The sequence below is a fragment of the Elephas maximus genome, chromosome 20 (assembly GCF_024166365.1).
Source record: "Elephas maximus indicus isolate mEleMax1 chromosome 20, mEleMax1 primary haplotype, whole genome shotgun sequence".
NCBI lineage: Eukaryota > Metazoa > Chordata > Mammalia > Proboscidea > Elephantidae > Elephas > Elephas maximus.
The window spans coordinates 5551054-5571708 of record NC_064838.1 but is presented as its reverse complement, the minus strand read 5'-3'; the positions used below and the strand labels follow the sequence as shown (position 1 = coordinate 5571708).

The following is a 20655-nucleotide window of genomic DNA, read 5'->3' as shown; positions in this document are numbered from 1 at the left end:
GCCCAGCCCTGGCTTAGAAAGTATTAAGTTAAAGAGGCAGTGTGGCACAGGCCGGGGCCCCAGGCAGGCCATGGGGCTGATGGTACCGGGGCAGAGGGCAACTTCACCTCCCCAGGGGGTCCAGAATGCAGGGAGGTAGAAAAACCCAGGCTCCCCAAAACCAAGACAGAAGGCACCTGGTGATTCCCATGGAGAGGGGTGAAGGAGATCCCTGAGGCTGTGGCCTGAAAGGGCGGGTCCCTAGGCAGGGGCTGAATATCTAACAGGCAAGGTAAGCACAGTGCTTACCTTTGATGTGGTGAAACTCATGTGAAATTGTTCGCTACAGGTTAGCAAGCAAGCACAAGGAAGCCTGTGCTTGCTTACTGAATCATCCTCCCTTGTCAGAGATTGTAAATTTGAAAGAGGCTTTGATTCTGTAGGAAGGCGCTGTGGGGTTGGGAGAGAGATAGAGGCCAGCCATATCTAGAAGCAGAACTTTTGATGTGGTGAAAAAACGTGAAATTGTCTACTATAGATGATCTGGTAAGCAATGGAAGCATTGTGCTTACCTTGCTTATTGGACAATCTGCTCTTTGCCTAGGCCTCTGTCGGGGGGCAGCAGAGAGTCTTTCCAGACCCCTTTTGCCAGCAGGGTGAGAGCTCCTGACATTCCACCAGACTGAGACCTTCTTGTTCCCTGAAAACCAACTCTGGCAGCTGCCCTGGTGCAATATGTGTGTGTGTGTGTACGTGTGTGCTTATGGATATATATTTGTGTGTATATGTGTGTGCATATACATGTATGTGCATGTGTGTGTGGGTGTGTATGTGGGTGGGTATTAAGAATCAGGTATGGAGTGTTCTATCAGTTGCTGTGTTTGATATGAAATATTAATTGCTCTGGGGATTTGAACTCAAACATTTACGTAGTAAAAAAGAGGACAAAACTCACCTCCACTGGCATTTTGGGAACTATCACAATGGAGCAGCTCAGCGGAACAGCTGAGGTTAGATCTTCTGCTGTGAGTAAGACTGGGGGATCTCACTATTTCCAGGACCAGGAAGGATGGTCACTATGGCCAACAGGGCTGGGACTGGAGAGGTCAAGCCTAATAACAGGGGTCCAGGAGTCTAGGTGGACACTGGGTCTTAGGAACCACCTAGCACACATTTGCCAGGGGGACCACCTGCCCATGAGCCAGAGAGGAGGACAAAGAGCCCTACAGTAGAGTTGTCAGTCACACCCCTAGCTGTGCTCCACTCAACAACAACAAAAAAACCCAACCATTGCCATCGAGTCAATTCCAACTCATAGAGACCCTATAGGACAGAGTAGAACTGCCCCATAGGGTTTCCAGCGAGGGGCTGGTGGATTCAAATTGCTGACCTTTTGGTTAGTAGTCAAGTTCTTAACCACCGTGCCAACAGTTTTGGGTGTGGTGAGAGGAAATCAAATCTGGAAACAAGCCAGTTTTTTTCCTCTTGGTGTGGTTCATTTGGTCTGGTTCCCAAACTTTACTAAGATGAAGGCCTTTTTTAACATCCAAAACATTGAGGACCACAGCATGGTAGTAGTTTTACTTAACCATCTGTCATGGATTGAATTATGTCCTCCCAAAAATGTGTGTATTAACTTGGTTAGGCCCTGATTCCTGGTGTTCTGTGGTTGTCCTCCATTTTGTGATTGCAATTTTATGTTAAGGAGGATTAGGGTGAGATTGTAATGCCCTTACCAGGTCACATCCCTGATTCAATGTAAAGGGAGTTTCCCTGGGGTGTAGCCTGCACCACCTTTTGTCTCTCAAGAGATAAAAGGAAAGGGAAGCTAATAGAGAGTGGGGATCTCGTATCATCAAGAAAGCAGTGCCCAGAGCTGAGCGTGTCCTTTGGACCCGAGGTTCCTGTGTGGAGAAGCTCCTAGTCCGGGGAAGATTGATGACAAGGACCTTCCTCCAGAGCCAACAGAGAAAACCTTCCCCCTGGAGCTGATGCCCTGAATTTGAACTTCTAGCTACGAGGCTGTGAGAAAACAAATTTCTCTTTGTTAAAGCCATCCACTTATGGTATTTCTGTTATAGCAGCAGTAGCTGACTAAGACACTAGCTGTACCTTGAGACAGTACAATGACAAAGCAATTGTGACCGTTGTTGGTTGTAGTTGAGTCTGCCCCAACTCATGGCAACCCTATGTGTAACAGAATGAAATGTTGCTCGGTCCTGCGCCATCTTCACGATTGCTGGTGTACCTGAGTGCGTTATTGTGGCCAGTGTGTATTCTGAGTGCCTTCCAGCCTAGGAAGTACGTTTCCGGCACCATGTCAGACAATGTTCTACTGTGACCTATGGGGTTTTCATCAGCTGATTTTGGGAAGTAGATCACCATGACTTTCTTTGTAGTCTGTGCTAGTCTGGAAGCTCTGCTGAACCCTGCCCGTCATGGGTGACCCTGTTGGTATTTGGAATATGATGGCATAGCTTCCAGCATCAAAACAACATGCGAACCACCACAGTAAGACAAACTGATGGACGGGTGGTAGATTATGAATTCAGTGATATTGTTATATGACTTTGTAGTTTACTAAATCGTAGCAACATCTACAACACCTGACCAACAGTACCACTCGTATAAAGATGAGACAGTTCATTTATTCAGCCTGTAGGCCTTGCTTAATGCAAAATGGATTTACAGCTGTGTCACTTAGGATGCTCTCAGTTCCAAGTAACAGAAAACAAAACAAAACAAAAAACTCAAACTGGCTTAAACAATAAAGGGAATCTATTGGCTCACCATAGATTGGCTTACCAAAAGTGAAGAGGACTTGAAGCACTTACTGAAGATGATCAAAGATCATAGCCTCCAATATGGATTACACCTCAACATAAAGAAAACAAAAATCCTCTCAACTGGACCAATAAGCAACATCATGATAAATGGAGAAAAGATTGAAACTGTCAAGCTTATTTTACTTGGATCAACATCAATGCCCATGGAAACAGCAGTCAAAAAATCAAACAACAGTGCTCACTTCAGCACGAAATATACTAAAATTGGAATGACACAGAGAAGATTAGCATGGTCCCTGTGCAAGGATGACACCCAAATTCTTGAAGTGTTCCATATTTTTAAGTCAGCACAACTGGATCAAAGCAAAAGCTAAGAAGTTTCTTGAACATAATGCAAACACTTTGAGGGACAGAGTAGCTAAGCCTAGGGTCTGGTGACCATAGTTTCAGGGGACATCTAGGTCAATTGGCATAACAAAGTTTATTAAGAAAATGTTCTACATCCCACTTTGGTGAGTCATGCCTAGGGTTTTAAAAGCTTTCGAGTGGCTATCTAAGATCAATCAGTTGGTCCCAACCCACCTGGAGTAAAAGAGAATGAAGAACACCAAAGATACAAGGAAAATATTAGCCCAAGAGACAAAAGGTCCACATAAACCAGAGACTCCACCAGCATGAGACCAGAAGAACTAGATGGTGCCCAGCTACCATCAACAACATGACTGCCCTGACAGGGAACACAACAGAAAGTCCCAGACAGAACAGGAGAAAAAAATGTGGAGCAGAACTCAAATTTGCGTAAAAAGACCAGACTTAATGGGCTGAGAGAGACTGGAGGAGCCCCCAAAGCTATGGTCCCTGAACACTCTGTTAACCTAGAACTAAACCTGTTCCTGAAACCCACTCTTCAGACAAAGATTAGGCTGAACTATAAAACAAAAAATAATAGTCTTGAGGAGTGTGGTTCTTAATTCAATCAGATACATGAGACCAAATAGCCAGCTCCTGCCTGGAGGCAGAATGAGAAGGTGGGAAGGGACAGGAACTGGTGGAATGGGCACAAGAAACCTGGGCTGGAAAGGGGGAGTGTGCTGTCACATTGTGGGCATTGCAACTATTTTCGCATAACAATATGTGTATAAATTTTTGTATGAGATAAACTTGAGCTGTAAACTTTCACCTAAAGCCCAACAAAAAAATAAGAAAGAAACCAATCAAACAACGTATTGCACTGGAAAAATCTGCTGCAAAAGATCTCTTTAAAACCTTAAAAAGCAGAGAAGTCACTTTAATGACTAAAATGTGCCTGGCCCAAGCCATGGTATTTTCAATCATCTCATATGCATGTGAAAGCTGGACAATGAAAAAAGAAGACCAAAGAAAAATTGACACCTTTGAATTATGGTTTTGATGAAGAATATTGAATGTACCATGGACTGCCAGAAGAATGAAGAAATACGTCTTGGAAGTAGTACAGCCAGAATGCTCCTTAGAAGCGAGGATGGTGAGACTTAGTCTCACTTACTTTGGACCTGTTATCAGGAGAGACCAGTGCCTGGAGAAGGACCTCATGCTTGATGAAGTAGAGGGTCAGCAAAAAAGAGGAAAACCCTCAATGAGATAGATTAACACAGTGGCTGCAACAATGGGTTCGAACATACCCACAATTGTGAGGATGGCACAGGACTGAGCAACATTTTGTTCAGTTACACATGGGGTCACTATGAGTCAGGACGGACTCAACAGCACCTAACATTAGCAACATTGGCTTACAAACTCCAAAGTCCAGCAGTAAGATTCACTTTAGACAAGCCTTGGTCCAGTGCTCAACAATGTTACCAGGGACTGATTTCTTCCCTTTGCAGTTCATGGTGTGGGCTTTATCTTAAGGCTTCCTCTTGCAGGCATACAAGTTGTACACAGGAAAAACTGGGGCATTGATCTTCCTGGTTCACGTCCAGTGGCAGAGGAAATATCCTTCCAGGATTCTATCTGAAGAGAGATGGACAAAGGGAAATTCTCTCCCAGAAGCATACTGTAAACATTTCTTGATGCCTCATTGGCTCACTTTGGTTTATGTGATTTACCTGAACCAATTACACAGGTGATGTGCTGACTGGCATAAGCCAATCGGGGCCCTCCTGGAATGGGGGTGGGGTCAGTCCCTTCAAGACCACATCCATGGAAAATTAGGGCCCTGCTTAGATGGAGAAATGGAGGGAAAGGATGCACAAGAGGAAACTAAAAAATCATTGAAGCGGTGGCCCACAGGCATGACTCAATCCTCACTTCTTTCATTCCGTAAATATATACTTCTTTGTGCCAAGCATGGAGCCCTGTGGCACAGTGGTTAAGATCTCAGCTGCCAACCAAAAGCTCAGCAGTTCTAATCTACCAGCTGCTCCTTGGAAATCCTATGGGGCAGTTCTACTCTGTCCTGTAGGATCTCTATGATTCGGATAGACTCAATGACAATGGGTTTGGTTTGGGTTTGATGCCAAGCATAGAGACGATTGTTAAGACAGCGCCTACCCTCAGAAGTCACAGCCTTCTACAGTTTCCCAGGACTCTTTGATTTCTCTCTCCTCTCACTATTTCAACTCTTGGGTCAGACCTGTCAACTAAGGCTAATTCAGAGTTTGTCTTCTACTCCTCTCTGTTATGACACGTTAGATGGGCAGATAGATAGCTGAATTGGTAGATAGATAAGTAGGTAGGTAAATATGTAGGTAGACAGATAGATAGAGAGAGAGAAGTAGGTAGGTAGGTAGACAGATGATTAGATAGATAGATAGTAGATAGACAGACAGACAGACAGATAGACAGACAGACAGACAGATAGATGCTATTGAGTCAACTACAACTCATAGCAACCTATGTACAACAAAATAAAATGCTGCCCAGTTTTGTGTCATCATCATGATTGCAGGCATGTTTGAATCCATCGCTGCAGCTATTGTGCCAGTCCATTTCACAGAGGGTCTCCCTTGCTCTAGGTGGCCCTCTACTTCACCAATATGATGTCCTCCTCCAGCGACTGATCTCTTCTGATGATGTAACCAAAGCAAGCGAGTGGGACAATGCTCTGTTGTGATCATTAAGGTTTTCGTTGACTACATTTCAGAATGGGAATTCTAGAACACTTAATTGTGCTCATGAGGAACCTGTGCATAGATCAAGAGGCGGTTGTTCAGACAGAACAAGGGGATACTGCATGGTTTAAAGTCAGGAAAGGTGTGCATCAGAGTTGTATCCTTTCACCATACTTATTCAATCTGTATGCTGAGCAAATAATCCGAGAAGCTGGACTATATGAAGAAGAACATGGCATCAGGATTGGAGGAAGACTCATTAACAACCTGTGTTATGCAGATGACACAACCTTGCTTGCTGAAAGTGAAGAGGGCTTGAAGCACTTACTGATGAAAATCAAAGACAACAGCCTTCAGTATGGGTTGCACTTCAAAATAAAGAAAACAAAAATACGACTCGACCAATAAGACACATCATGATAAATGGAGAAAATATTCAAGTTGTAAAGGATTTCATTTTATTTGGGTCCAAGATCAACACCCATGGAAGCAGCAGTCAAGAAACCAAAAGACAAGACAAATAACCCAATTAAAAAATGGGCAAAAGATATGAACAGGCAGTTCACTAAAGAAGACATTCGGGTAGCTAACAGATACATGAGGAAATGCTCACGATCACTAGCCATTAGGGAAATGCAAATCAAAGCTACAATGAGATTCCGTCTCACTCCAACAAGGCTGGCATTAATCCAAAAAACACAAAAGAATAAATGTTGGGAAGACTGGAACACTTATACACTGCTGGTGGGAATGTAAAATGGTACAACCACTTTGGAAATTGATTTGGCCCTTCCTTAAAAAGCTAGAAATAGAACTACCATATGACCCAGCAATCCCACTCCTTGGAATGTATCCTAGAGAAATAAGAGCCTCTACACGAACAGATACATGCACACCCATGTTCATTGCAGCACTGTTTACAATAGCAAAAAGATGGAAGCAACCAATGTGTCCATCAACAGATGAATGGATAAATAAATGATGGTATATTCATACAATGGAATACTACGCATCAATAAAGAATAGTGATTAATCTGTGAAACATTTCATAACATGGAGGAACCTGGAAGGCATTATGCTGAGTGAAATTAGTCAGTTGCAAAATGACAAATTTTGTATAAGATCACTATTATAAGAACAGGAGAAATAGTTTAAACAGAGAAGAAAATATTCTTTGATGGTTACGAGAGGGGGGAGAGGGGAGGGAGGGAGAGAAGTATTTAATTAGATAGAAAAAGAAAAATTAGATAGTAGATAATAACTATTTAGGTGAAGGGAAAAACAACACACTATACAGGAGAGGTCAGCAAAACTGGACTAAACCAGAAGCAAAGAAGTTTCTTGAATAAACTGAACACTTCAAAGGCCAGCGTAGCAGGGGCAGGGGTTTGGGGACCATGATTTCGGGGGACAGCTAAGTCAATTGGCATAATAAAATCTATTAAAACATTCTGCATCCTACTTTGAAGAGTGGCATTGGGGGTGTTAAACCCTAGCAAGTGGCCATTTAAGGTGCATCAATTGGTCTCAACCCACATGGAGCAAAGGAGAATGAAGAACACCAAAGACACAAGGTAATTATGAGCCCAAGAGACAGAAAGGGCCACATAAAGCAGAGACTACATCAGCCTGAGACCAGAAGAACTAGATGGTGCCCAGCTAGAACTGATGACTGCCCTGACAGGGAACAACAGAGAACCCCTGATGAAGCAGGAGAGCAGTAGGATGCAGACCCCAAATTCTCATAAAAACACCAGGCTTAATGGTCTGACTGAGACTAGAAGCACCCCGGTGGTCATGGTCCCCAGACCTTCTGTTAGCCCAAGACAGGAACCATTCCCAAAGCCAGTTGTTCAGACAGGGATTGGACTGGACAATGGGATAGAAAATGATACTGGTGAAGAAAGAGCTTCTCGGATCAAGTAGACACATGAGATTATGTTGGCCTCTCCTGTCTGGAGGGGAAATGAGAGGGCAGAGGAGGTCAGAAGCTAGCCGAATTGACATGAAAAGAAAGAGTGGAGGGAAGGAGTGTGCTGTCTCATTAGGGGGAGAGCAATTAGGAGTACATAGCAAGGTGTATATAAATCTTTGTATGAGAGTGACTTGATTTGTAAGCTTTCATTTAAAGCACAATAAAAATTTAAAAAAGAAAAAAAAAATCAAAAGACTCATTGCAATGGACAAATCTGCTGCAAAAGACTTCTTGAAAGTGTTGAAAAGCAAAGATGTCACCTTGAAGACTAAGGTGTGCCTGACCCAAGCCATGGTATTTTCAATCGCATCAAATGCATGGAAAAGCTGGACAATGAGTAAGGAAGACTGAAGAATTGACACCTTTGAATTGTGGTGTTGGCAAAGAATACTGAATATACCGTGGACTGCCAAAAGAACGAACAAATCTGTCTTGGAAGAAGTACAACAAGAATGCTCCTTAGAAGCAACAATGGTGAGACTTTATCTTACATACTTCGGACATGTTGTCAGGAGGGATCAGTCCCTGGAGAAGGACATCATGCTTGGTGAAGTACAGTGTCAGCGGAAAAGAGGAAGACCCTCAACAAGATGGACTGACATAGTGGCTATAACAATGGGCTCAAGCATAACAATGGTCGTGAGGATGGCGCAGGACCAGGCAGTGTTTCATTCTGTAGTACATGGGGTCAAAATGAGTTGGAAGTGACTCATGGCACCTAACAACAACAACATTTCAGGATTAGATTTTCAGGCCTTTATTCCTAAAAAAAAAAAAAAAAAAATTTGTACCACAGGCGACCCTGTTGGTATTTGAAATACCAGGGGCATAGCTTCCAGCATCACAGCAACACACAAGCCACCACAGTACAACAAAGGGACAGATGGGTGGTGGTCTGACATGTTAGTCTCCTCCAAATAACACGTCTCTGGGAGTTTTGGCCTTCATGTCTTTCCCCCTCTGGCCTGTCTGGTCTACAGTGTTCATTGTGACCCTTCATGTGGCATCAGGACCCTGCTATTCACAGTAAGGCAAGAGTGTCTCATGCTATCAACTTCCTGAGGTCCGATCCCTCTGTGGAGCAGTCAGCAGCACCATTGAGTAGCTCCTGAGTCCAGGCTGCTCTTTTCAGTCCAGTCTCTGGCTCCCCTTTACCCCAGGGTCACTTGTCCTTATTCTTAATCTTTGGAGCCCCATTTTTAACCCAGGAGGAGTAAAGCCCCTTTGCCACCTGGGCTCCAGGTGACCACATGCTCAACACCTGCCTCTGGGCTCAGATTTAATGAATATTTCCCAAACTGTGAAATTTACCTTATCAATGCTCCACCCTCTGCAACGATGAGTGGGGATTCCTCTCACTGTAGGAAGCCAGCAAGTACTTAAATGTTCCCCCAGGCCAGCCTTCCCTTTCAAACAGCACACGGGGTTCTTCCAAACTCCCCTTCAGCTCGATTTTGACTCTGAGCTTTCCCTGCAGGCTGCTCATCCTGGCCCACCCTCTCTAGAAACCCCATCCCTGTCTCACACACACACCCCACCCCTACTGGGCTTTCCTGCCTTTCCTAAGGTCACAGTTACTCCTAAAAGCTTACAAGTCCCTCCAACACTATAGTGACTCAGCAGCCTCTGAAGATACTGGAGCCCCACCTCACCAGGGACCCCCACTCCATCAGGGGTCACTACCGTCCCCTCTGAGAGTGACAACCGTAACTGACCTCATTTGAGTGTTTTCGGCCTCAGTCAGATTGGGTGGGATCCTAAACACGAGGATTTCACAGGAGGATGGTTTTCAAGAAGACCTCCCATAAGGGACGAATCTTCTAGGGTTACCGGTCATACGCCAGATCCTTTGGCCCAAAGACACTTGCTCCTGGGTTCAAGGGCTGGGGAGGGAATACCCACATATCAGAGCAAGGAGATCCTGCTGATAAACTCAGGCTTTGCTTGTGGCATTGCCGTCACTGAGGCACAGGAAGGACAGTGAATTATCACCACGTTTAGCAAAAGGTGTTTGGTGACCAATACAAAATTAATTTCTTGGCTGTTATTGTGAGTTCCCAGGGGATGTGTTCACACATCAGAAAGAACTAAGAGTACAATTGCCTGTTATTTGACAGCCTGAACAAAGGCCAATAGATGAAGGCGTGGGGAGAACTGGAGTGAAGGGAGACTTTTAACAGTTGCATGATGAGGCAGGACTATTTCACCGATAGTGGTTAGCTGCCTCAAAGAAACAAAATACATCTCTGTTAACGCGTCTCCACACTGTTCCTCCACCAACTGCCACTAGAGAAGCAACGTAGCAGAGAGGGTAAGAGCAGGGGCTCTGGGATGAGAGTGCCTCGGTTTGAACCTTGAACCCTCCACTTTCTAGCTGTGCAACCCTGGGAAAGTTACTTAACATAGCTGTGCCTCAGTTTTTCCATCTGTAAAATGGGGATGATCACAGTAATCTCTTCATTAGGTTGTTAGAGGATTAACTGCACCCTCGGGCCCAGATATCTGGGGACTTTTTTTGCTTTACGTGACTTCAATCATCTACCTCAAGAGCAAGGGCTTGGGACCTAGTGCCTCAGACAAAGGGCCAGTGGCCAAAACCCAGCTGTGCTCCCCAGACTTCCTTTCACACCAGGGTGTAAGAAGTCAAACTTGGGGAGCATCAGCTGACAGCTATCCCACCTGGGCATTTATTTTTAATCTTCTACAAATCCTAGTTGTCACTCTTGGCCTGGTTAATGACTGCCAACATTTTCAGATAAAGGATCTCTTTTGAACTTCCAAGGACTTTGAGATTTATAACCTGATGGTAGTTATATATTTTAGTATTTACGGAGAAAATACATACGGACAAAAAACTCTCAGTTCAGTGGTGCTTTTAAATGACTCTGTACTTTATCAATCTTAATAGCATCCACATATATTTGAGGCATAATTTACACATACATATATGTATACACACAAATACATATTCACATAAATATATATACACACAAACACATATATGCACACATAGATACACATATACATGTATACACACAAATACGTATATACAAAATATGTATATACCATATTTTACACAAATAACACTCACCCTCTATGTTTGTTTGCCAAGTGCTCCCTCCCCCTTGAGGTGTTTTCATAAGCACACTATGTTAATTTTTTTGTGGGGGGAGGAAGCAGTTGGCAAACAAACGTACAAAGTGTGCATCGTTTATGTAAAAATATGGTATAAAACAAATGACAACTCATTTCCTTCAAGCCAATTTCAACTCATAGCAACCACCCTATAGAACAGAGTAGGACTGCCCCATAGGGTTTCCAAGGAGTGGCTGCTGAATTCGAAACCTTTTGAGTAGTAGCCGAGCTCTTAACCACTAGTCATCAGGGCTTCAAAAATACAGTGTGTACACATGCCTAAAGGGCCCAAAGAGACCCAAAAATACAGTGACTAAAAGATTATGGTAATTTATTTCTCTTTCATGAAATAATTTTGAAGTGAATTGGATCTTGAACACGGGGCAGCTCTGTTCCTTTGGATCACTAGGAACCTAGGTTCCTTCCCAGTGTTGTCCAACAGAACTTTTTGTGATGATGGAAACGTTCTGTATCTGCACTGTCCAAAAAGAGAACCACAAGCCCCATGTGGCTATTGGGTGTTTGAAATGTGGATAGTGCAAATGAGAAGCTGAATTTTTAATTTTAGTTAATTTAAACACTGGTGGCATAGTGGTTAAGAGCTATGGCTGCTAACCAAAAGGTCAGCTGTTCGGATCCACCAGGTGCTCCTTGGAAACTCTATGGGGCAGTCCTTCTGTGTCCTATACGGTTGCTGTGAGTCAGGATCAACTTGACAGCAGTAGGTTTGGGTTTGGTGTGGCCACATGGGACTCAGGGCTACCATACTGGACAGCACAGTTCTACTAGATTTCCTAGGGTGCTGTTGCCATCTGCCTGGCCACAGCCGTGAGTTGACTCCACATTGCACTTCTGCTCAGTTGGAAGTTAGAAGAGAGAGTGGAAGAGGATTGCCCCATGTTTTACAGCCGAGACCCAGAACTGAGCACTCTTTCTACCCACACTCCATGAGAAAACTCAGGCACCTGATCACATCTACATGCAAAAAAAAAAAAAAGGCTGGGAAATGTCATCTTGCTAAGCAGTCGTGTGTTGGGTCTCAATATCACTACTGTGGAAGATGGAAAGAATGGATTTTGGAGGCCAGTTATATAAACTGTGCTATATAAACCTACTTGGAAACCCTGGTGGTGAAGTGGTTAAGAGCTATGTCTGCTAACCAAAAGGTTGGCAGTTCAAATCCACCAGGCGCTCCTTGGAAATCCAGTGGGGCAGTTCTACCTGTCCTATAGGGTCGGTATGAGTTGGAATCAAGTCAGTGGCAATGGATTTGGTTTTTTTGGTATATAAAACCAAGGTATATTATTTATTCTGTCTACAGAACTAACCGATGAGAATATAGGCTTGCAGATCTCTTGCAATAACTCCATACTCCAGCGGGGCTATGGCTAGAGAGTGGGAACCATTTGGCTGGCTCAACTCCCACCTCAAGCTCTTATTCATTCAACAAAGTCATTGATGCTGAGCTAAGCGCAAGGCACAGAAAGTAATTAGATGGGTCTCTGCCCTCACAAGGTGTGACAGCCTTTCCTGATCATTAACTTTTCTTTTATCTCCCTCGCACCTTTTATACCGATGGTACAATTGTGTTGGCACTGAGATATGGTCTGTGCCCTGTGCCTCAGTTGCCTCATCTATAAGAGAGAGTATTGACTATGCCATGAACTGCCAAAAAAAAAAAGAATAAATCGACCTTATAAGAAATACTACCAGAATGCTCCTTAGAAGAGAGGATGGCGAGACTTCGATTTGGTTACTTGGGACTCGTCGTCAGAAAAGACCAGTCACTAAAAAAGGACCTGATGTTTGGTAAAGTAGATGATCGACAAAAATGAAAGAAACGTCCCCTAAGGTGGTCCACACAACAGCTGCAACAGTGGACTCAAACCAAGCGAACATCACAAAGACGGCGTGGAGCAGGCGGTGCTCTGTTCTGCTGTCCGTAGAGTGGCCGTGAGTCATGGCCGGCTCCGGGGCAGCTAACAGCAAGAACAGCAGCAGCAAAAAAGAGGCAATAATGCCTGCTTTGTGGGCTGATTGTGAAGACGGAATTGGACTATTTTCATAGAAAGCTTAGGACAGCACCTGGCACAATGCAAGGGACTCAAGAAATATCAGTTTTCTTATTATTCTTACCGAGTTACCTCCCTTCACAGACCTCATTTCCTGTGGTTGGTCCCCTGGGTCTCTGTGTCCCTCTAGCCGTTGTCAGCACTGTCAGTTGCCGCTGGCGTGACACACCTCCGCGCTGCCCCCTCTGCCCTTCTCCACCTCTCCCCTTCTCCCCCTCTCCCCTGGAATCCCTTTTGCTTCTGACCTGCCTTGACAACTTCTCCTTAGTGAAAAAGGAGGACACCCTCATCCTTTCTGAGCTCCGGCCCCACCCCTGGCCCTGTTGGCCCCCAACCCCCTTGACCTTACATTGCTTGGGCTAAATCCTAACTCTACCACTTACTGGTGGTGTGACCTTGGGCCCCTCAGCTCATTCCCCAAACCTCAGTTTACTTGTGGTAAATGCGTAGGGGGGTTGACGGTCAGATCTTGAGCAGCTGCAGGAAGGAAGAGCTCAAAAAGCTTTGCTCATTGCTGTGGTTACACACTTTCATTAGGGCTTTGAGCCCATTGAGTTGGAGCAACGGGTTGCAGGGTGGATGACCACTGGCTGCTGAGGGTAAAAGTGGGAGCGGGATGAGGGTGTGATTGGCTGGTAGTTAGTCCTGAGGAGGGCATATAGGTCTACGTTTTCCTGAACATTAATTTTTTGCCCAAAACTGATGCTGATCTGGGAAGAGGTTCAAAGGCCAGCAGGGATAGGGCATGGGCCTGGTCAGCAGCTGAGCTCTGAGCCCTGCTGCGCCCCCGGGACAGGGGCCCACGGCCACCCGTCCAGGTGTTCAGGGACAGAGGAGAGAGGCCACTTCGACTCTCGCTCCTCGTCCTTCTGCCCAGAACACAAGCCTTGAGACCAGCCTAACCCCAGCAGGCACCTGGCTCTCCTGCCCTCTTAGGTCTGGCTGCTTTTTGAGCTTGATTCCCCTTTGCGCGCTCACCCCGTAGCTGGTGCTTAGAAGACCTCCACCAAGATACCCTTCATTTGATTGACCTTTTTCTTTTCAAAGGATTTTGCGATAGATTATCATCTCATCTCATTCTTCCAGCAGCCCTGTGAGGTACAAAAAGGCTATTCCCACTTCACCATGGAAGAAACTGACAGAAGTAATGCCCCACACCCCTATCCTCTTCCCATTGAGAAAACATCCCCCAACCCCTTTTAACTCTGCCCCACAAACATCATCTTCTCTGCCACCATCCTGCCTTCACAGACCGTGCTGCAACCCCCTTGTCAGAAAGCAGCCCTGTCTCTGACCCTCAGAGCCCCACAGACCGCTGAGTGCCAGACTTATCGGACTCTCCATTTCCCTTCATTTTCTGCTTTGTCTAATAAGAAATCTGGTCATTTATAATTTTACCCAGTCCATAAAAGTTTACTAACACTTGGTGCAATAGCAAGAACAGAGAGTCTGTGCACCGTGGTTACCTGAGGACTGTCTCCAGGTATGCCTGCTGCCCTGATGCTGTTACTAATAGCCCTCCCTCTCCACCCACCTTAAGTGTCTCAGTTTGAATGAAAAATTCTGTGATCATCTTATAAGTGACATTGTTTATTAAGCGCCAAGCATTGTCCTACACACTTAAAAGTTATCTTCTCTACTCCTTACCTGCCCTGTCTTACAAGTGAAGAAACTAAGGCTTAGAGGTTTGAAGGCTGGCAGTTTCCCCTCCTGATAGGCAAAGCACTATACTAGGTGGACTGGGAAAGACAACGTCAAACCAGCCCTTTCCTGCAGTCAAGGAACTTATACTCTGTTCGAAGGAGAACCAGTATGCATGAATTCCTGCCTGGAATGCTAGGCTTGTGTCATAGATTGAATTGTGCACCGCCCCAAAGGCCTGTCAACTTAGCTAGGTCATGATTTCAAGTATTGTATGACATCTGATGTGATTTTCCTATGGTCTGTATGTCCTATCACTATGACGTAATGAGATGGATTAATGGCATTTATATGGATGAGATCTACAAGATTAGGTAGTGTCTTAAGTCAATCTCTTTTGAGATATAAGGGAGAGAAGCAAGCAGAGAGACATGGGGACCTCATACCACCAAGAAAGCAGTGCCATGAGCAGAGTGTGTCCTTTGGACCTGAGGCTCCTGTGCTGAGATGCTCCCAGACCAAGAGAAGACTGATGCATCACAACGCCCTTCCACCAGAGCAGACAGAGACAGAGAAATCTTTCCCCTGGAGCTGGCGCCTTGAATTCATGCTTTTAGCCTACTAGACTATGAGAGAACAAATTTTTCTTTGTTAAAGCTATCCGCTTGTGGTACTTCTGTTATAGCAGCACTGGGTGAGTAAGATAGCCTGGAACTTGTGCACCCCACCCACTCTGCCTTGAGCCCCAGTTCTTAGCTTCCCCTGAAAGGACTCCATAGGTCACTTTCAGAATGAGGTCAGATGCCTCTATTGTGCTTTCACTACCCAAGGTGCCTTTCTTTCTGTCTGTCTGCCCCACTACTGGGCAAGCTCTTGGCTAACAGGGGTGGGTCTTGTTTACCATTGGATCTTGGACATGGAGACCAGAGCCTGCCATAAAGCTCGCGCTCAATCAATATTGAATGAATGGGTGAATAGGGGAGGATTTGTACACGTGGATTTGGGGGGGGGTGTTGCCAGTGGGATTGGTGAAGGCATGGAAGTGGAAACTAGGCATGGCATATGGAAAATCACAATCCTTTGGTTGGCTCTGGCACCAGGTACATAGAGGTGAAGTACAGAAAATAAAGCTGGAAAGATGGAAAGGAGAGCCTTGACTTATCAGAGTAAGCCCCTGTAGGGGATGATGTGACCAGAGATGAGTTGCTAGAAGGCTTCTTGACAACAGACGGAAGGACGGATGGGAGAGGGGTGCCATTTTGCAAGGACCAGAGAGCAGGGATGAGGGCCAGCATAGGGCATTAAGAGTTGGATCCAAAAGAACTCTGAACGTGAGAGTGTTACAGAGTAGAGTTGGCAAAATGGTGCTCATGGTTGGTAGTGAAGGGTCACGCCCACTAAGGCAACCTGACTTGCTTTTTTTGGCTGCAGATTGTGACCTTCTCCTTCGGCAGTGAGGGGCTAGGGTTCCCGTGAGAAAGAGGATCAAGCAAGACACACCTTCCCATTTGCCCTGAAACAGCACAGGCTCTGAGGGCCAAGGTTCAGTGACCACACTGCCATCTTCAGAGGACAGTGCTTTACTTTTAAGAGCTGTTGGGAAGAGGCCTCTACAGTCACAAGCCTGGCTCAGTAATGAGGGGAACTGGGGAAGGAGTGAATCCAGCCAGCAGGGACCCTCCTCAGAAGGGGCCCCACAGCCTCCTGGGCCCGCCCCCTCTCATCCATGGGATTGTCTTAAGCACCACTGACCAGGGCTTCATGGTTCAGAAGCTGTCAGAAGGGAAGGGTGAATGATGCGCGTCTATTCCCAGAGCACTGCGAGACTGTGGGAAGGAGCTAAGTGCTACTGAATGGCCCCTCTCGGCTGCATGCATGGCTGCGTGTTTTGTGTGCCGTGTGTCTTTAAAAGTGGGAAGAGCTGATGCCAAAGGAGAGAAAGAGGAGTGTCTCAGGAAGTGATCACAGGAGCCAGGGCTGGGGAGTTTCCTGCCCTTGCCAAAAAGGGTTATCAGGGACAACCAGGCCAAAGATCACTGTTTCGCGGCAGCCCTGGTAGTAAACTCAGGCAAAGGCCAAGACTTCAAGAGTCTTGAGCTTTCCGAGAAGGAAACAGATCAGAGAAAACAACCCTAACATCAGGGACAGATCTGGCCCTTTGGTAGAGGTCTCAGTTGTTTCTTTTTAATGGTGGTATGAAGGTATTATTTTCATACACTTACAATGACCTGCCAATTTTTAGCAACAAATGTCACTCCTGAGCGTGGAGCTATTTCTGCACAAACTCAAATGCACCTTTCCACTCCTGGTGGAACTGCCTAAGAACCTGGGGCCCTGGGCTAGGTTTCTGGATTGTTCCTCCTTTGCTTCCCAGGGAATTTCTTTCTAGTCTTTTCTCCACAAAGAAGGTGCAGCCGAAAAAATGAACTTCTATAGCATAGAATTAAGTACCCAAAGATGCTGGGGAGACCTGTATCAGCACCGCCCCCTTCACTTCTGACTGTTGCCATGGCTAGCTTCAGGCATCCAGGACGAGTTACAGGAAACACAGTCATAGGGATTACTTGATGCAGCGGGAGACAGGGGTAATGTGAAGACTGGACTTTTTTTTTTTTTAATAATTTTTATTGTGCTTTAAGTGAAAGTTTACAAGTCAAGTCAGTCTGTCACATATAAGCTTATATACACCTTACTCCATACTCCCACTTACCCTCCCCCTAATCAGTTAACCCTCTCCCCCCCTTTTTTTTTTCTCCTTCCAGTCTCTCCTTTCGTGACCGTTTTGCCAGTTTCTAACCCTCTCTACCCTCCCATCTCCCCTCCAGACAGGAGATGCCAACATAGTCTCAAGTGTCCACCTGATACAAGTAGCTCACTCTTCCTCAGCATCTCTCTCCAACCCATTGTCCAGTCCCTTCCATGTCTGATAAGTTGTCTTTGGGAATGGTTCCTGTACTGGGCCAACAGAAGGTTTGGGGACCATGACCACCGGGATTCTTCTAGTCTCAGTCAGACCATTAAGTCTGGTCTTTTGATGAGAATCTGGGGTCTGCATCCCACTGATCTCCTGCTCCCTCAGGGGTTCTCTGTTGTGCTCCCTGACAGGGCAGTCATCAGTTGTGGCCAGGCACCATCTAGTTCTTCTGGTCTCAGGACGATGTAAGTCTGGTTCATGTGGCCCTTTCTGTCTCTTGGGCTCATAGTTATAGTGTGACCTTGGTGTTCTTCATTCTCCTTTGCTCCAGGTGGGTTGAGACCAATTGATGCATCTTAGATGGCCGCTTGCTAGCATTTAAGACCCCAGGCACCACACTTCATAGTGGGATGCAGAATGTTTTCATAATAGTATTATTTTGCCAATTGACTTAGAAGTCCCCTTAAGCCATAGTCCCCAAACCCCCGCCCTTGCTCTGCTGACTTTCGAAGCATTCAGTTTAAGACTGGACTTTTTAAAATGTGCAGACAGTTTAGAGAACCCCACAAAAAAAACAAAGGGCAAGAAAAAATGAAGATGGCCCAACGAAGACTAGAAGAACAAAGGGGGGTGCAGGGACAAGATGGAGCTGACAGGATGGACGAGAAGGAGGAAGACTGAAGAGGTGGAATGAGCAGGGAGTGAGCAAAGGAAAGAGCAAGGAGGTACGTTACAAAGTGATCCTGGAGATGTTGGTGGGGGAACTGGAAAGAGAACGGGAAGGGACTGAAGTGGAGAACAGAAACACAACGGAAACAAGTAGAATATCCAGGAACTGAGGTAGAGAAAATAGATAAAAGCTGGAAGGTTAAGGTGAAAGGAAAAAAGTGTATATATGTATATGCACACACAAATGCACATACACACACACATAGCTTTGGAGAGTGAGGATTGGAATTGCGTAAAACCATGGAAAATCAAAGGATTGCAGAAATCGTCCAGTCAAGCCCCTTTATGTTACAGGCAGGACAAAAATGGAAAGCTAAAGGGTTCAGCACATTCCCCAAGGTCTCCTGGCCAGTTGGAAGCCCAGAGTCCGGAACATCAGGCCTCTTGCCTCACCCTATGGTGAGCTCCTCCCCTGGAACCACTCCGCATGCTTTTTAAACACCAGACATACTTGAGTACTGGGATAAAGAAGGCTGGAAAGGAAAAGAATGATGCTGAGAGGGTGGGAAGGGTTAACATTGGGAGTGAAAGAGAGCTGAGATAGACAGCAAGAAAGGCCAGAACTTCAGCTGCAGGAGAAGCTGAAGGAGGCAAGTGCATGGGCGAGAGGAACACCGGGCTTAGCAAAGAAGGTGGCAGCTGAGGGACAGGGACCCATACAGGACCTGCAGGTGTCATCTTTGCACAAGAAGCGGCCAGCCCTGTTCTCAGTGTACCAGGAGCTGGAACTGGTGGAAGACACAATAGGGCCTATCCCACTGTGAGGTTTGGGGAGGCAGTAACATGAAAATAAGTGGAGCAAGGAGACACAGGAAGACAGCCCTGGAACAGAAGAAGACAGCGAGAATTAGCTTCCTTGGGTGAAAGTTCAGTTAGTGGACTAAAACAAAACCAAACCTGTTGCCATCAAGTCAATTCCGACTCATAGTGACCCTACAGTACAGAATAGAACTGCCCCATAGGGTCTCCAAGGCTATAAATCTTTATGGAAGCAGACAGCCACATCTTCCTCCTGCAGGGCAGCTGGTGGGTTTGAACCACCGACCTTTTGGTTAGCAGCAGAGCTCTTAACCATTGTGCCAGAGGGGCTCCTTTAGTGGAATAGCACCTCTTTATTACAGGAAAGGTGACTCTATATTATCTTGCAATAACACAGAAAGCAATCGAGATTCAAACACAAATTACAGAAAGGGAAATTATATTGTTATAGTATTACATTTTCATACATTATTATACTTTTGATTTATGAAAATGATGACAGAGTAAAATTGTCCGCCTTTTCATTTGTATTATTGGTTAAGTGAATAAAAACACGTACTGTTCCATTCTTTGGAGGATACAATTTTAGAAACTAATGAGATTAGTTTATGTTTTCAGTGCATATTCCCCTCAAAGCTTCTATATTTTTAAAAGAATTTTGACAGCACAGTACCCAAGGACCCAAAGGTCACATCTCACTTTGCCAACAGCATAGATTGAGTGAAGCTATGGCTCAAACATGGTGATGCTTGGGGGACTGGTGCAGGACCAGACATAGTTTAGTTCTGTAACACACAAGGTCTTTCTATAAGTCAAAACCGACTCAATGGCACCTAGCAACAACTTCATGGTTAACTTATTTGTAAGTATTTATCTCCTTCAAACGTGCATGTTGGTTTGAAGGATTTCAAACCAAATCGGTGGTCTTACTGCCGATTTTATAGCTCTATCAAAATGAGCACTAGAGGATGGATTATCAAGATTTTCTCTGATAAAATGAATCTTCTAATTACCCCTCACTTGAACAATTCTGTTTATGTGGTACAGGTTTGAATTTTATATTATCAACATTTTTTTTCCTGTTCCTTAAATTGCTTCTTAGTGTTTCTTGTAATTTTACCAATAGTCTTCTTCATTTGAATAGTGTAGTTGTCACTGTTGCTAGGTGCCTTCCAGCACAGCAGAATGAAATACCACCCATTCCTTTGCCATCCTCACAATCATTGCTTTGTTTGAGCTCATCGTTGCAGCCGTTGTGTCAATCCTTCTTCTTGAGGGTCTTCTCTTTTCCAATGACCCTCTACTTTACCAACTACCATGTCCTTCTCCAGGGAGTGATCCCTCCTGATAACATATCCAAAATCAGTGAGACAAAGTCATCCTTGCTTCTAAGGAGCATTTTGGTTGTACTTCTGCCAAGACAGATTTGTTCATTCTTTTGATAATCCATGGTATATTCAATACTCTTTGCCAACACCATAATTCGAATGCATCAATTATTCTTCCATCTTCCTTATTCATTGTCCAGCTTTCGCATGCGTATGAGGCAATTGAAAATACCATGGCTTGGTTC

General features: G+C 45.1%; 1 non-coding gene across 1 annotated transcript; it reads left to right on the top strand.

Annotated features, from left to right (window-relative positions):
* Positions 1 to 3002: 3002 nt before the first annotated feature.
* Positions 3003 to 3106, top strand: LOC126064442 (U6 spliceosomal RNA). Its single transcript, XR_007514519.1, has one exon. It is a non-coding gene; the product is annotated as a U6 spliceosomal RNA (small nuclear RNA).
* Positions 3107 to 20655: the final 17549 nt, after the last annotated feature.